Source organism: Pantherophis guttatus, chromosome 14 (assembly GCF_059756535.1).
Source record: "Pantherophis guttatus breed Tessera chromosome 14, ASM5975653v1, whole genome shotgun sequence".
Classification (NCBI taxonomy): domain Eukaryota; kingdom Metazoa; phylum Chordata; class Lepidosauria; order Squamata; family Colubridae; genus Pantherophis; species Pantherophis guttatus.
This window is the reverse complement of record NC_142076.1, coordinates 3,782,097-3,798,176: the sequence shown is the minus strand read 5'-3', so window position 1 is coordinate 3,798,176 and position 16,080 is coordinate 3,782,097. Positions and strand designations below refer to the sequence as shown.

Sequence of the window (16,080 nt, the reverse complement as noted above, 5' to 3'; positions counted from 1 at the left end):
CGGCATCTCACAGAATGGCAACCCCGCAAGCACCGATCGCTTCGCTGAATCCATTCGACCCGGCAAGAGAGAAATGGAGGTCGTACATGGTCAGGTTCCGGCAATTCCTCCAAGGAAACGGCTACCAGAACCTCGACGATGAACGCAAGAGAGCCCTGTTCCTGGCCCACTGCGGCTCTGACATCCTGGAGATGGCCATCGACCTCGTGGCACCCAGAGATATTGAGGAGGTGTCCTGAAGTGACCTGCAGGAAGTCCTATAGGAACACTACGCACCCACAGGCACCCCGATCGCAAACAGATTCACCTTCCAGCAGAGGAATCAACGGGAAGGTGAATCCATCAAAGAGTTCGTGGCAGCACTTCGTCAAATCACTGCCAATTGCGAATTTGATAATGTGGATAATGCCATCCGGGACCGCATCGTCTTCGGGATGCGAGATGTGGGTCTCCAGAAGAAGTTCCTGAGCCGCAAGAGAATTCCGCTCAAGAAAGTCCTCGAAGAAGCCACAGCCGCTGAGACTTCCGAGAAAGCAGCCGCCACAATGGTGAAGGCCAGAGGGATCCACAAGATCCACAAGTCGGGCCCAAACTCCTCAGACGACTCCGCCACGCCATCAGAATCCGATGAGGAAATGGCTGTTCACAAGGTTTCCCGCCCCCCAGGCGGGAAAACCCCCAACATGGCGACCGGGGGGAACGGTGCGGCAGTTGCAAAGGCGACCACCCCAGAGCAAACTGCAGATGGAGGGACGCGACCTGCCGCCGCTGCCTGAAGAGGGGACACATAGTCGAAGCATGCAGAGCAGCAGATCCAGCCCCGGAACCACCCAGGCCAAGATTCCGCGAAAACCACAGAGAAACCCAGAGGACATCCAAATGGTCCTCGAACCAGTCCAGGCGCGGGGACGACGAATATCCCCACAACAGAGCAGTGCACCAGACCACAATCGCCCACACAAGCGACGACGGTGCCACCAAATTCAATGTGACACTGCTGGCAGAGGGGTCACCGTCCACAATGGAAGTAGATTCAGGCTCCATCTACTCCATCATGGACTGGCAACATCTGAAGCGCCTGAAGCCAACCTGTGAAAAGAACCAGCTAAAACCCCTGAGGTCGAGGCTCGTGGATTTCAGCGGAAACCCCATTGGTGTCTTGGGCAGAACCACTCTCCACATCACCTTCAAGGACTTCCAAGGCAAACTTCCCATCACTGTCGTGGAACACAGCCAACCGAACCTGCTAGGAATGGAGTGGTTTAAGCCGCTAGGGTTATCAATCGGAGGCATCCATCAAATTCAGAGGGACGAACTCGACAACCTCATCAAAGAGTTCAAGGAAGTCTTCGATGGTAAGCTGGGGAAATTTGTGGGGAAGCCAATCTCTTTTAATCTGGACAAGGGAATCACCCCAATCAGGCTGAAGCCCCGCCGAGTTCCGTTTGCCTTGCGGCCAAAAGTAGACGCTCAGCTAGATAAGCTGATCGCCCAGGGCGTTCTGGAACCAATTGATCATGCTTCATGGGAAACCCCCATTGTGACCCCAATGAAGCATGATGGGTCTGTGCGCATCTGCGCCGACTATAAGTGTACAATCAATAAGGCATTGCCGCAGAGCACATACCCAGTCCCAGTGGTGCAACATCTGCTGCATTCTCTGGGGACTGGCTCAATCTTTGCCAAACTGGACCTGGCCCAGGCTTACCAGCAGCTGCCAGTGGACGAAAAGATGGCAGAGGCCCAAACGATAGTCACCCACAGGGGGGCATTCAAATGCAACTGTCTCCAATTTGGAGTCAGCGCTGCCCCCCGAATCTTTCAATCAATGATGGAACGCCTTCTCCAAGGCGTTCCGGGGTGGTGCCGTACTTTGACAATGTATTAATCTCCGGAAATTCCAAAGCACAACTCCTTGAAAGACTCAGGCTTGTCCTGCAGTGATTCAAGGCCAAGGGTTTGAGAGTCAGGAGAGATAAATGCATCTTAGGAGTCCAGGAGTTTGAGTTCCTGGGCTATCTCATAAATGGCACGGGCATCCACCCCACCAAATCAAAAGTTAAAGCTATCCATGAAGCTCCCAGCCCAAAAAACAAAACGGAGCTTCAGGCATTCCTTGGATTGCTTAACTTCTATGCCATGTTCCTCAAACAGAAAGCCACGATTGCTGAGCCACTCCACCGCCTGCTGGGGAAAGCGGCTTCCTGGAAGTGGGACCAAGAGGAGGAAGCAGCATTCAGGCCGTCAAAGGACTTTTAACATCCAAAAGAGTCCTCATACAATAAAACGAGACGCTACCAATCAAGCTCACCTACGACGCATCACCATACGGGGTGGGGGCAGTCCTCAGCCATGAACTTCCGAATGGCTCAGAAACCCCAATAACATACTTTTCCAAGACGATGTCCAGCGCGGAACGCAATTACAGTCAGCTGGACAAAGAGGCTCTGGCTATCGTCGCAGGAGTAAGACGATTCCACGAGTACGTCTACGGGAGGAGCTTCACCATAGTGACTGACCACAAGCCGCTTCTGGGGCTCCTCGCAGGAGACCAACCAACCCTGACCTTCATGTCCCCGCGGATGACAAGATGGGCCATCTTCCTAGCGGATGACAAGATGGGCCATATTCCTACAGGCTTGTGCACCAGCCAGGCACGTCCATCGGGAACGCCGACGCGCTGAGCAGATGCCCATCAAAGGATCCAGTGGAAGACCCAGCTCCCACGCTCGACCTCTTCCACATCGACAATGACGACAGCTGCCCAGTCTCATCTGCAGATGTGGCCGCCCACACTCAAAAGGACCCCACACTCCGCCAAGTGAGATCCTGGATCCTCAGAGGGTGGCCAACGGAGAAGGCAGAGGAGAAATTCAGCCCCTTCGTCAGAAAGCAAAAGGAGCTGTCCACCATGAGAGGCTGTTTGCTATGGGGAGTCAGAGTGCTGATTCCCAGCACTCTGCAAAGAAGAACGCTAGAGACCTTGCATAATGGGCACCCCGGCATCGTCCGCATGAAAGCCCTGGCACGGAGTTACGTCTGGTGGCCATCACTGGACAGAGACATCGAAGAATGGGTCTCCAGATGTGACCCGTGCCAAGAAGTACGCCCAGCGCCACCCCAAGCCGAACCAATGAAGTGGGAGACCCCCAGCAGCCCCTGGTCTAGGATCCACATCGACTTCGCGGGTCCGATGCAGGGGCGCCACCTACTCATCGTCATCGACGCTTTCTCCAAGTGGCTCGAGGTGGTACCCATGGCATCTACCACAACGGAAGTGACGATCCGGGTTCTACGCCGTCTCTTCACCACCCATGGACTGCCGGATGTGCTGGTTTCCGACAACGGGCCCCAACTCACATCCTTGGCCATGGAGGCATTCCTGGCCGGACTGGGCATTCGCCATGCCCTGTCAGCCCCCTACAGGCCAGCTGGGAATGGACAGGCTGAACGGATGGTGAGACTCACCAAGGAGGCACTCACCAAAATGGGCACGGGCGACTGGCAGGAAAGAATTGTCAACTTCCTCCTCACCCAACACATCACGCCGCATGCCACCACCCACAAGAGCCCAGCTGAGATGTTGATGGGCAGAAGGCTGAGGTCACCATTGGACCGGCTGCACCCACAATACAGCCCAGAAGTGACCGCAACGGCCAGCCGCCCGCTTCATGCCTTCAGCATAGGAGATCCGGTTTTCGCATTGAATTTCCACGGCTCTCCGAAATGGCTGAAGGGGAAGATAGAAAGCTCAACCGGCCCGAAGTCCTACAGAGTGGAGCTGGAAGATGGACAGGTCTGTAGACGTCACATCGACCAGCTCCGGAAAAGGTGGAGGGAAGTAGGACAAAACCAGCCCGACGAGGTAGCCTTGCAACATCCCGAGGTAGGCCTACAACACCCCGACGAGGTAGGCCTACAACACCCGACAAGGTAGGCCTACAACACCCCATCGAGGTTGACCAACAACACCCCGGCAAGGTCGGCCTACCAGACCCTGGCAAGGCAGGCCAACAACACCCCGACGAGGTGGGGAGGCAACGACCCGACCAACCAGGGCAGCAGGATGCCAGGGAAGTAGACCGGGGACTTCTCACCCAGGGCGAACCCCGGCCACCCAGCTGGGGCAGCAGACGGGCCCAGAACATGGAGGACTGCCAACCAAGGACAACAGTAGACTGGGGACCGCCCAAGGTGGGCACACCACAGCTCACGGGTGAAGATGGCACACAACACCCCGGTGAGGGGGACCTCCACCCAGCACAGAGGGCAGCCCGGCAACAACACCCCAGCACGAAAGACCCCAGCCACCGACCTGCGGTAGACCGGGGACTAGTGCGAAAGGAAAGCCTACAACAACCCGGCCAGGGAGGCCAGCGCCAACCTGGCAGGGGAGACCTCCACCGCCCCGCGGAGGTAGCCCCACAACAACAACCCAACCAGGACGATCACCGCCGACCCGACAGGGTAGGCCAACGCCAGCCCGGCAAGGAAGGCCTCCGCCACCCCGACCAAGGAGGCCAGCGCCAACCTGGCAGGGGAGACCTCCACCGCCCCGCGGAGGTAGCCCCACAACAACAACCCAACCAGGACGATCACCGCCGACCCGACAGGGTAGGCCAACGCCAGCCCGGCAAGGAAGGCCTCCGCCACCCCGACCAAGGAGGCCTGCACCAACCCGGCGAGGTCGGACCACATGACCAAGGTCAACACCGCCCACTGCCGGGTGACCGGACCCGAGGGCACCGATCCGAGACATCCCCCCCGACAACGGAAAACCGAACCGCAGCCGAACCACGGAGCCCGGGAGACCGGGGAGAAGCAAGTGACAACCAGAGACTTACTGAGACTCAGACGCTCTTTCCGGGTCGGCACTGAGCGGCCACAGCGAGACGACCGATGCACAGGCCAGGAGGAAGACCATCAGAACCAGCAGTCCGAGGTCCAAGGTTCGGCCGGAGGCACTGGGAGTGACCCCGCACACTCGCCAGCCGAACCAAGTCTGGTTCCAGGGAGGGAACCAGGAGACACAGGAGCCCCGTCCGTCCAGGTCGGCGTCGACGAAGAAGTGAGACTGCGCAGGTCAACTAGGGCGCCGAGGCGTCCCACGTACCTGCGTGATTACGTGACGTTCATTGACTTTGAGTGACTGTTTTCTAACTAGGAGGGGAGGAGTGTTATGTCCTTATAAGGACACCCGTCCGGATTGGCTGCCAGCCTCGGGTGGGAAGTTTGAATAGCTGTCTAGGGGCGGTGCGTCTGCCGGAGAGAATATAAGGAGAGCTCCGGCAGCGCACAGCCAGTCTTGTTACTGTTCAATAAAGTTACTAAATGTATCGAGCTGGTCACGTCTTCATTTCCTGCACCTGATCTAACAAAGATGATCAAAGGCCCGGAGACTAAACCATATGAAGAACGGTTGCAGGATTTGGGTTTGGCTAGTCTAGAGAAAAGAAGCCGCCTGAGAAAGCCAAGGGAAATCATCAAGACTGTTAAGTATTAAGTGATCTAACAAAGACCATTAAAAAGAGAAAGACTATTTTGGGTATGTGATGCGACACATGGAAAAATACAGCATCCTTCATTTAATCCTCCAAGGAAAGACTGAAGGGAAACAAGGTAGAAGAACATCATGGCTTCCAAATCTAAGGGACCGGTTTGGACAAAACTCAGCAGCATTTTTTCCTGCGGCTGCTGATAAAAATAGGATCATCAACATGATCCCCAACATCCAATGACGGATATGACACAAGAAGAAGAGAAAAGAAGAATTAGGGGTGACATGATAGCAGTATCCCAGTATTTGAGAGGCTGCCACAAAGAAGAGGGGGTCAAATTATTCTCCAAAGCACCAAAGGCCAGGACAAGAAACAATGGTGGGAAACTAACCAGAGAGAAGCAACCTGGAATTAAGGAGAAACTTCCTGACAGTGAGGACAATTAACCAGTGGAACAGCTGGCCTCCAGAAGTTGTGGATGCTCCATCACTGGAGGCTTTTAAGATGAGACTGGACATCTGAAATAGTATAGGTTCTCCTGCTTGAGCAGGGGGCTGGACTAGAAGACCTCCAAGGTCCTATTCTATTCTATTCTATTCTATTCTATTCTATTCTATTCTATTCTATTCTATTCTATTCTATTCTATTCTAAGAAGCACGTTCTGTCCATGTTCAGAGGCCCTTTGAACCTCACTGTTTCCCAGCCTGGGCGTGCTTTGCTCCCCAACCTTTCCTCTGCAATCCTCTCCCCCCCTTAATATAACTAAACCCGCAGCCGCTTCGCTTTGCGACCCCCGATTTTTCCCAAGTCCTGCCACGTCCTCGGGGCTGAGCCTTTTTTTACCCCCAATCGCCTCGGGGCGCCCTCTGCCGGCCGAGCCCGGGACCGCAAAGTGGGCTGGGTTTTTCCCTGCAAGTTCCACCCCCTGGCGGGGACGGAGGGGTGGGGGGGCGGACCTTGGACGGGGAGGGCGGGGGGCTGAGCAGCAGCAGCAGCAGCAGAAAGCTGGGCAAAGGGAATCGGCGTTGACCCGGGAGGAGCCCCTTGGACGAGGACTTGGTGAGCGGTCGGGGCTCCGGGGAACGGGCTGTCGGGGTGCAGCTGTCGAGGAAAGAAGGGGGGAGGGCAGAGGGAAGGGAAAGGGGGGGGCTCCTTTTGCTGGGCTGGGAAGCTGGGGCGGGGGGGGGTCTTGTGTCCAGGCAAACTTGGAAGAGCGAGGGGGAGGGGGACCAACTTGCCAGAGCAAAGGGGAGGGGGGAGAAACGGGGGAGGGGGAGAAAGTTTGCAAAAAGGGGAAAGGGGAGGGGGCGAGAAGACCAACCCACCCCAGGCTCCCCCAGTTGAACGGACACCAAGAATCGAGGGGCAACTCAAACTCCATATCTCATACTACATGCAATAACTGCGGCCAGGATTAGTCTATGCCCCAAACTGGAAAAATAAAAATATACCGTCTGAGGAAAGTGTGATAAAGAAAGTCCTTCCTTCCTTCCCCTTCCCTCCCTCCCTCCTATCTTTCCTTCCTTCCCTCCTTCCTTCCTTCCTTCTTTCCTTCCTTCCCCTTCCTTCTTTCCCCTTCCTACTTCTTTCCTTCCTTCCTTCCTCCCCCTTCCTTCCTTCCTTTTCCCTCCTTCTTTCTTTCCTTCCTTCCTTCCTTTTCCCTCCTTTCTTTCCTTCCTTCCTTCTTTCCTTCCTTCCTTCCCCTTTCCTCCCTCCTTCTTCCTTTTCTTCCTCCTTTCCTTCCTTCCCTCTTTCTTTCTTTCCTTCCTTCCTTCCTCCCCTTCCTTCCTTCTTTCCTTCCTTCTTTCTTTCCTTCCTTCCTTCCTTCCCCTTCCCTCCCTCCTTTCCTTCCTTCCTTCCCTCCTTCTTTCCTTCCTTCCTTCCTCCCCCTTCCTTCCTTCCTTTTCCCTCCTTCTTTCCTCCCTTCCCCTTCACTCCCTCCTTCTTTCTTTCCTTCTTTCCTTCCCTCCTTTCTTTTCTTCCTTCCTCCCCTTCCTTCCTTCTTTCCTTCCTTCTTTCCCCTTCCCTCCCTTCTTCTTTCTTTCCTTCCTTCCTTCCTTTCCCCCCCTTCCTTCCCCTTCCTTCCTTCCTTCCTTCTGTCAGAGGAAAGTGTGATAAAGAAAGTGTTAGAGTGGGCTGAAATGGATAAATTAGCAATGGAAATACTGGAGGAGAAACTGAATATAATCTGATATGGAATTTATGGTATGACTGGTTAGGCAACAGATGCAAAGATTAGGAGAACAACAAAAACAACGGATTCAGGATTATAGTAGGATGAGATGTGATATAAAATGTAAATAGTCAAAAAAGAAAAAGAAAAAAACTTAGAGTAACAACTATGTATTGTATACAAATGTACATAAATGAATATATTAGTATATATAAGGAAACCACACGTATGTAATTACACAGATAAAGGGGGAAATGTATTTATACTGGATATATACTGATATTGAATTGTTGCAAAGACGATGAAAATTGTGACATAAAATGGAAAAAAACCTGCTAAATAAAAATCAATTAAAAAAAAGAACTGAGGGGCGCTGGGCGGAGGGGGGGGTTGAAATTCCTCGGTGGGGGGGCTTTTGGGAGACACCCTCCCCGTGCACCCTTGGCTGGGCGGGGCTCCATTCGCCCACTGGCTTTGCTCCCCCCAGCCCACCACTTGAGTTCCCTTTCTTGGGGGTGGGGGACTGGGATGGCCCAGCTTCCTCTTTGATCCTCCACCACCCCTCCCCCCGGAAAGGTGCGGGGGCTTGGGATGGAGATCCCAGCTGGCTCTCCTGGGGGTCCCTGGCCTTGGGGGGGTGGATGCTTTGCAAGACGGAGCACCTAGAAAATGGGGGGGGGTTCGCTCCAAGGTTTATTCCTTTCTTCTAGCAAGTCTCCTGGGCAGCCATGAGGTCTGGCCACAACAACAGCCCTGTAAGGTAGGCTGGCAAAGGGAAAGGAGTCACCTGTTAAGGTGGACTTGAAGCTGCTCTCCCCAGGGCCTTCTCTGCTATGCCAGATAGGCTAATAATGGTTATTCGTCATTAGAGGTAGACCTCGATTTAAAAGTCATTCGTTTAGTGACCATTCAAAGTTACAACAGAGCTGAAAAAAATTGACTCATGACCTTTTTTCAGATTTACGACGGTGCCAGCATCCCCCATGGTCACATGGTCAAGTTGAGCCAAGGTTTATTACAAGGACCAGAGCACGTTAAAAACACTCAAGGAATATCCAGTTAAACATTCTGGAATAAAATAATAAACAACAAATAGAATCTATAGGGAAAAATCACAATTTGGCATCCAAGTCGGTCAGTTGCACGTGATCAAAATTTGGATGCTTGACAGCTGGTTCATCTTTTTTTGTCCCTGGGGTCACGTGATCCCCTTTTGTGACTGTCTGACAAGCAAAGTCAAGGGGGAAAGCTAGATTCACTTAACATCCATGTTGCTAATTGAACAATTGCAGTGCTTCACTTAACAACTGTGGCAGGAAAGGTTGTAAAATGGGGGAAAACTCACTTAGCAACTGTCTTGCTTAACAGCGGAAAAGTTGGGTTCGCTTGTCATAAAGTCAAGGACTGCCTGTTTTATCCTTACATGTAATCATTATTATTATTATTTAAGGCAGCAGGTGCAAATATCAAGACAAAGGACCACCTTCAAGGTAGAGAAGGTGGGGGGAAGCTGGGTGTACTTATAAAACCTGGGGTGTGGAGGAGGCAAAGGTTCATTTTGTGACGAGATCCTCCCGTTTGCCCAGCAGTTGGCAAAGTGCGCTGAGCTTTTATTTACAGAAGGTCTGCCCAACCTTGGCAGCTTTAAGGCCCGTGGACTTCAACTCCCAGAATTCCCCAGCCAGCATGGAATTCTGGGAGTTGAAGTCCACAGGTCTTAAAAGCTGCGAAGGCTGGATGCCCCTGAACTGAAGTGTTGATCCATTCAAGGGAGAAGTTCTAGACCAGTGATGGCTAACCTGGTTTACAAGCTTCTTTTTTAAGTGCCTCTTCTCTTCCTCTCCCGTTGCGGCTCCGAGCAGCCTTGCAGACTTCCTCCCCGCCCAGGGGTGAAATGCTCCCGGTTCGGACCGGATCGCCTGATCTGGTAGTGATGGAGGCGGGTGGTTCGGAGAACTGGTAGCAAAAATCCCTGCCCCACCCCGCATGCCCAGCTGAGCCGCACAATCAGAGGCTTTTTTTATTTTTAAAAGTATTTTTTCTACACCTCTTCGGCCAAAGAGGTTTAGGAAAAAAAATGCTTTTAAAAGCCTCTGATGATCCCAGCTGAGTTGCCTGATCGGCAGAGGCTTTTAAAATCATTTCTTTTACAACCTCTTCAGCCAAAGAGGTTGTAGAAAAAATGCTTTTAAAAGTTAAAAAGAAAAAAAAAGGTTGGCCCCGCCCACACAGTCACAATACCCCCAAGGCACACCCACAGAATTGGTAGTAACAAATTTTACATTTCACCACTGCCCCCACCCCCTTCTACAGATAGGCTCCCTTGGGAAGAAACTTGGGGGGGTGGGGAGTTTCAAACAGGAAACCCGCAGAGACAAAGCCCCAGATAGATTCTTCTATCTAAGGCACCTTATAGACTTGAGCAAGAAGTAAGAAGGAGTCGGTCAACCTTTGGGGTCTTCTCCTCTGCTTCTGGTCTTCTGGAGCTCCATACGAGGCCTTGGCTTCCACCAAGCGGCAAATGTACCAGGCCTTCAAAAGGGGTCTTCTCGAAGTGACCTCAACATCTCGAGAACTTCCCTACTTCCCTGGATTTGAGATTGCTCCTCCCTTTGAAGTGGTTGTTGGGGGCCTTTTCAACACAGCGGTCTTTGCTGTGACTTATCTAGAATATTTTCATAAAACTGGCTCAGCTTCAAATGGGGCAAAACTCACTTAACATATTTTGCTCAGCGACAGAAATTTTGGACTCCATTGTGGTCGTAAACCGAGGACTGCCTACAGAACTTTGGAAGAAGAGACTGGACTGCCCCTGTCAGAAATGGTGTAGGCAGGGTTTCCTGCCTTGGTGGGTGGGTGGGGGGGGTTGGACTAGATCAGTGGTCATCAACCTTTCGGACCTCAAGGACCACTAAATTCATAATTTTAAATCCCGCAGACCACTAATACGAATTTTTTAGAAAGATAGTATTTGGTGCAATATAAAAAATTCAAATAATTTTTCTGCGGACCACCCAAAAAAAATTTTTTTTAATAAAGTTTTTTTTTTTTTTTAAGACAAACAAACATTTAATACATCATTCATTTCTTCCATGTGACATTTAGGTGTTATTTTCAAAGATTTCTTCTCTATCTCTTCCATCTTTAATCTCACCAAGTCCATTACAAAAGTTTTCCATTAGTATAATATTCTAATTACAAGAATTATTTTTTCCTCAATCTCTTTTAAAACTTATTTATATCTCTTTTGTAACCAATAGTAAAATTTATTCCATATCTTAAAATATTCTGAATCCTCTCTTTCCTTTATCGTCATAGTTAATCTATTCATTTCTGCACAATCTAAATTTTTTTTTTTAATTACTTCTCCCTCCAATGGTATATTCTCTGCTTTACAATTTTGTGCATAAACAATCCTTGCTGCTGTTATTACATGTATAATCAAATACACATTATCTTTACTAATTTTCTCTGGTAAGATACCCAATAGGAATAGTTCTGGTTTTAAGTCTATACGTTGTTGTATCATTTCCTCCACCCATAACTTAATTTTATTCCAGTAGCTTTTTGCTTCAGGGCATTCCCACCACATGTGGTAATATGAACCTGGTAACTGGTGACCACCAAAAAATTTTCACGGACCACCAGTGGTCCCTGGACTAGATGACCTACAAGATCTCTTCCAACTCATGTTATTCTGATATTCTGATAAGGGAAGCAGGGAAGTTGGCTTTTCAGCTGGCAGGGAAGTTGCTTTTTAAGGTGCAGGGTTCCTCCCCCCCTCCCTTTCTTGTCTGGCTGTCTGGTCTGGCTCCATGCATTGGGGGCATGGGGGCGTGGAATGGCACTGGGGTGGGGGTGTCTTCTGCAGCTGGCAGACGGAGGGGGTAGGGTTGCAATGGCTGTTTGGAGCAATAATGCCGGATCTTGTCTTGGCTTCTGCATGGGAGGAAGAGGACAAGGCCCGCCTTTCCTTCCCTCACCAACTTTCTTCCTCCCCAGAGGTTTATTATTTGGGGCTGGGTGATATTTTGGTGCGTTGGGATTTTGACGTTTCCCTGCGTGCTCTGTTTCCCGAGCTCCGTTTTCAATGGCAGAGGGTTGCAGGAGGCCGTTGCAGCCGGAAACGGAGCTCGGGAGCCTGTTTTCACTGGCAGAGGCACTGCGGGCCAGTCCCTTACTGTTTCCGGGGTGGCCCCGTCGGCCAGTTGTAAGCATCCCACGGGCCAGATCCGCCCCCCTGGTCTTGAGTTTATTTATTTATTTATTTATTTATTTATTTATTTATTTATTCAATTTATATGCCGCCCCTCTCCGAAGACCCAGGGTGGCTCACAATAGGAGTTTGACACCCCTGTCTTATTCTATACTGCAGTATACTGGCTGGGGAATTCTGGGCATTGAAGTCCACACATCTTAAAGTTGTCAAGTTTGAGAAACAATGGTATACGGTCTATTTGCATTTTACAAGGTATGTAATATTGTGCAGGATATTGCGCATCAGGCATCAAGCTCTAGCTTGTTGAACAAAGCAAGAAAATCTGGTTGTAGTGAGATCTCTTTCTCGTAACAGTTTTTACAAACTGTAAAAACGGAAGAGAGGATGAGTAAAACTTTGGTCCCGATGACCGAATGACCCAGATTGGATCTTGCAATATTCTCCTGGGAGACTTATATTTGCCTTCATTTGTGAGTTTTTGTATTCTTATTACTGTCATTACTAATAAACCGTTTGCCCCAGCTTTCAGCACATACCTGACTTTTAAAATTAACATTTTAAAAAAAAAAAATCCATAATGAAATTTCAGATCAAAGTCTTTATGCGGAACAGCAAAGCAGACCAAATAAAATGGAGTAAATTAAACCTTCAAAGTGGAGCAACAAAATAGAACACACAAATTAAAATAAGGCATACAAGATTAATGTATATCAGGGGTGGGTTCCACTCAGGGGTGAAATCTAACATTTGTTACTACCAGTTCTGTGGGCGTGGCTTGGTGGGGGGGTGTAATGTGACTGGGTGGGCGTGACTAACTTTTTTTTTTTTTACTTTTAAAAGCATTTTTTCTACAACCTTGAGAGGTTGCAGGAAAAAAAATGCTTTTAGAAGCCTCTGACGATCAGGCAACTTGGCTGGGATCGCCAGAGGCTTTTAAAGGCATTTTTTTTCCTACACTCTTCAGCCGAAGAGGTTGTAGAAAAAATGCTTTTAAAAGTAAAAAAAAAAGCCTCTGATGATCACGCGGCTCAGCTGGGCATGGGGGGGGGTTTGCAGAGATTTTTGCTACCGGTTCTCCGAACTACCCGCCGCCATCGCTACCGAATCGGGCGATCCGGTCTGAACCGGGAGCATTTCACCCCTGGTTCCATTTACCTTTACTACTGATTTGCAATGGGAGGCAGATCATCCAGGATGACATCCGGGCGTGTGGGCAGAGCCTCCCGCCACCATTACTACTGAACCAAAACAGGAGCAACCCACCACTGATGTATATGCGTACACCCACACAAACACACACCATATCATACTTGCACGACTTTGCGATTGTTAATATAGGAGCTTTGCAAGCTGTAAAAAACCATTATTGCAGCCAAGCAATAATGATAGGCAGTGAAACCAGATTGACGGCAACTGAGAGCTTGCTGAAATGAAGCTGTTTTAAGAAAATTTAATTAAAAGATTGAATCTTTTGAGGAGGATCTAATGCAGTTGGCGGCTGGTACAGAGAAGTCCCAGTCACCCGTTGGAAATAGCAGTGTTGAGGTCTGTCTACTCCTGGCTGATCTTAGAATTGCAAAATACGTGAGCTGGAAGGGATCTTGGGAGGTCATCTAATCTAACCCGCTTTTTCTGTGCTGGAAGCCTTCCTTGAGAGGGGGCCAAGCAGCCCCTGTTTGATATTCTCCAGAAAACAGAGCCATCCCTGGTACTCCTGACTCATTGTTCAGCTCTTTAAAGCTCTTCCCTCCCCCCTTTTTAAATTTGTTTGATTGTTAAACTTTGCTTCTAACACGATGATGTATTTGACACGAGCTGAGTATCATTAAATATGTCTTAATTGTCAGGGGAAAAATCCCAGGACAGCTGCTTTGAGTTGTTGCTGATGAATCATTGATGGCGTCTTTCTCCCAAAAGGCAGGGAGCAGTGCCAGGGTTGTTTGGATGGAAAGAGGACCAAAACTAAGATTTCGGGAGGCATGTCGTGGGTTCTGGGAATTGCCTTTTCTTGCAAGTAGAAAGCAAACCTCTCAGGACAGCTTTCTGGGAAACGATGGAAGAAACTGTGAATGGGAACCAAGAGAATCTTGAGTTCTCTCGCTTTTCCCTCTCTGGAGAGCTACAGTTGCCCGGGCTTGCCTGAGATCAGATTGTCTATCCCATGGATCGGCAACCTTAAACACTCAAAGAGCCAGAAAGGTCCTAACCGGAAGCCCCCCATTCAATTCTGGAGCCGACCCGAAGTCCAGTTCCCCCACCATAGAGTCTCCTCCTAGCTCGGTGTCCTTTTTCCTCTACCTGTCCTAACTGAAAGTCCTATCAATTGTGGAGGGAAAAAAGTGAGATATTATAAAAATGTACGCAAATGATGAAATAAAAATAAATAATAATTGAAGAAGAAATTGAAATGAGAATAAAGATAATTAGAAAATTGGGGCTGCTCGAATACCACTTTAGATTGAACTGAAAAGGAAAACAACAGGAGAGAGGGGAAGGAGTAGAGAGAGAGGAAGGGAGAAGAGAGGAGAGGAGAAAGAAGAAAGGGAAAAGGAGAGGAAGAAAAGGGAGGGGAAAGAGGAGCAGAGGAGAAGGTTAGAAGGAAGGAAGAAGAGAGGAGTGGGGGAAGAGAAAGGCAAGTAGGAAAGAGAAGGAGAGGAAGAATGAAGGAAGTAGGAGGAGAAAGAGGAAGGAAGAGAAGGGGAGGAGAAGAAGAAAGGTTGGAGTAAAGGTAAAGGGGTAGAAGAGCAGTCCCGAAAAAGTAAAAATGAAAAATGAAAGTTAAAAGAAAAGATGAATGAAAAATGATGGAAATGACTGTACATGTAAATGTGTTATGAGAAATAAAAATAAAAAACTTTAAAAAAAATTGTGGAGCCCAACCGGCAACAGGGAGAGCCACAGCAGAGGGATGAAAGAGCCACATGCAGCTCCAGAGCCGCGGGTTGCTGACTTCTGGTCTAGTCCTGGCCTGCCAGTTGGGAAATGATTGGGAAATCGAAACGAGGAGTTGTGAGGTTAAGAAACACAAAACTCGAGCCTTGTCATGCCTGGTGTGACCTGCACAGTGACATTTCCTTCTTTTTTGAACAGCCCCAAAAAATTGAAATTGAAGGGTGGAACTGGGAGCCTTGGTAGTACAGTGGTCTAAGGCACCCTGTTATTAAGCTGGTTATTAAGACCAGCTGCCTGCAATTACTGCAGGTTCGAATCTCGCCAAGGCTCAAAGTTGACTCAGCCTTCCATCCTTTCTAAGGTAGGTAAATTGAGGACCCAGTTTGTGGAGGCAATAAACTGACTTTGTATAAATATACAAAAGTATGAAGGCTATTGCTTAACGCATTGTAAGCCCCCCTGAGTCTCCGGAGAAGGGCGGCATATAAATCAAATTAAAAAAAAAAAAAGGTGAAATGATGGGAGTACTAAATTGGGGCCAGAGAGGTGTTCATAACAACCCTGTAAGGTAGGCCAGGTTGAGGGAGAATGGATGTGCTCTCGTTATGTCAGTCCAGCCTTAAAGGTGGTTTTGAGCATCACCTGGGAAAGAACAGATACTCAGCGCTCTGCCCCAGACCATATTCCTGGTTCTCCTCTGCTGCTTCCAGGCGGCATTCAGCGATACAAAGAACGTAATTACCTCACCCCAAAATGGAAGAAGGATCTGGGCTTGCTTATTTATTCTATTCTATTTTTCTTCCCCCAAAACTGAGGCAACTTACAAAGCTGCCCCTTGGTTTAATTCCCACAACACGGAACATAGAATCCTAGGGGCGGAAGGGACCTCAGAGGTCTTCTAGTCCAACCCCTGGCTTAAGGCAGGAGACATTATAGCATCCCGGTCAACTGGTTGCCCAGTCTATTTTTGAAAACTTCCTTGCTTGATGAATTTCCCAGTTGTGGGAGATGTGAACTGGGCCACCACATTTCTAATTCAGTACTTCAATTACTCTAGCCATAGGTATTTAATCTGTATTTATCAACTGTATATCTGTCGTCTATGCTGGCTGGGGAATTCTGGGAGTTGAAGTCCACACATCTTAAAGTAGCCAGGGTGGCGGTTGATACCCCGAGGCTTATGGTCATGGGGGATTTTAACCTGCCATCCATCGGTGAAGCGTCTGAGGCAGCGCGGGAGTTCATGGCTTCCATGACGGCTATGGACTTGACCCAGTTAGTGCATGGCCCTACTCAC

At 49.5% G+C, this 16,080-nt stretch overlaps 1 protein-coding gene across 1 annotated transcript in view; it reads left to right on the top strand.

The window, feature by feature from the left end:
* The first annotated feature begins 6,419 nt into the window (after nt 1–6,419).
* Nucleotides 6,420–16,080, top strand: part of CARHSP1 (calcium regulated heat stable protein 1) — a 28,966-nt gene continuing 19,305 nt past the window's right edge. The window contains exon 1 of the mRNA XM_034420563.3: nt 6,420–6,558. The gene's annotated coding sequence lies outside the window, so the exon portion shown is untranslated. The remainder of the gene's footprint in view (nt 6,559–16,080) is intronic.